The 1,260-nt window shown below is 37.6% G+C and overlaps 1 non-coding gene across 1 annotated transcript; it reads left to right on the top strand.

Moving 5' to 3' along the window:
* Window positions 1-509: 509 nt before the first annotated feature.
* On the top strand, window positions 510-722 carry LOC123256174. Its single transcript, XR_006506825.1, has one exon. It is a non-coding gene; the product is annotated as a small nucleolar RNA U3 (small nucleolar RNA).
* The last annotated feature ends 538 nt before the right edge of the window (window positions 723-1,260 follow it).

Raw genomic sequence — 1,260 nt, 5'->3', positions numbered from 1 at the left:
ACAAGAAATCACAAGGATCACAAAAGGGGTCAAAAGAGGAGTCTCATATTTTTATCTATTCTTTTATTGGCTTCCCACATATTTCCCCCTTTTCTTTAAATTAAAATGATTTATTACACAGGAAAACTTTTTAATAATGAAAGGAGTCATCAGTTAGTTATAATCATCAGCTATAGCTGAATCTGATAGGATTTACAGATTAAACTGTTTATTTTTGGCTCTCTACACTCCAAAAAATAAATATTACAGTGGTGAGGATAAAATAAGGCTAATGTCTTTAATTTCAAAACCAAAGTGGTAGGATCAAAGTTCTGTCCTCTCTTACACTAAGACATCTGCACACCAAGATGAAACACAAGTCCATGCAGTACTTTCTCTGGACACAAATCAAGGGGTCGTGTACATAAGACCTGAAGGAACCACTTACATTTTGGAATTTTTATAACTATGCGACACAAATGGATTGTGCAAATAATCAAATAAATTTGAAAAAAAACCCACATAGGAAGTTGATCATTTCAGGGATCATTCCTATACTGTGTTACTAGAGAATTGTGGCAGAAAGTGTTGCATGGAGATAACCAGGAGGAGGAGCTGAGGTGTTCTCTTCTGAGAGATGAAGCTGGCTTGTGGGATTGCCCTTCAGTAGCTGCCCCCTGCCATGACTGATCGCTCTTCTCTCTCTTTGGGCTGGATGTGGATGAGAATCAAAACTGAGGGGTTTATCTTCCTCTTTTTTTTCATGGGTTAATATAAAAGTTGATTTCATGATTTTTTTGTCACTTGTATCAAGGACCCAAATCTAGCCAGATGGGACCCATTCTCTCCACAATTCTCTACTGAGAATTGTGCTACCTGCTACCCATCACTCTCCACTTTCATTCATCACTATTCTTCAGAGGGCTGGGATGAAATTCCCAACATTCTCTAGTGTCACTTGTATCAACAGGTAACATCTTGTCTCAGTTCAGCCTGTTCCACTCCACAACAGCTCTTTCCACAGTTTCTCACTTAGCCCCAATTATTACCTGTCTTAATAATTAATAATAATATAATAATTTAATAATTACCTGTAGCCAAAGTACAGTCTTGGTCATTTCCATTTTGCATTCACTTTTTCCCTTGAAAGGAGTAGATTTGAATTCTCATCATTTCCCCCTTTATCCCTCCAACTCCCCAAGAAAGAACACAAGAAAGTCAGTAAACCCAAATGATACATCAAACATATTTAATCCCCTACCAGGACTTTAGGAGCACCTG

Source organism: Gracilinanus agilis, unplaced genomic scaffold (genome assembly GCF_016433145.1).
Source record: "Gracilinanus agilis isolate LMUSP501 unplaced genomic scaffold, AgileGrace unplaced_scaffold56613, whole genome shotgun sequence".
Lineage (NCBI taxonomy): Eukaryota > Metazoa > Chordata > Mammalia > Didelphimorphia > Didelphidae > Gracilinanus > Gracilinanus agilis.
This window is presented reverse-complemented; position numbering and strand designations above follow the sequence as displayed.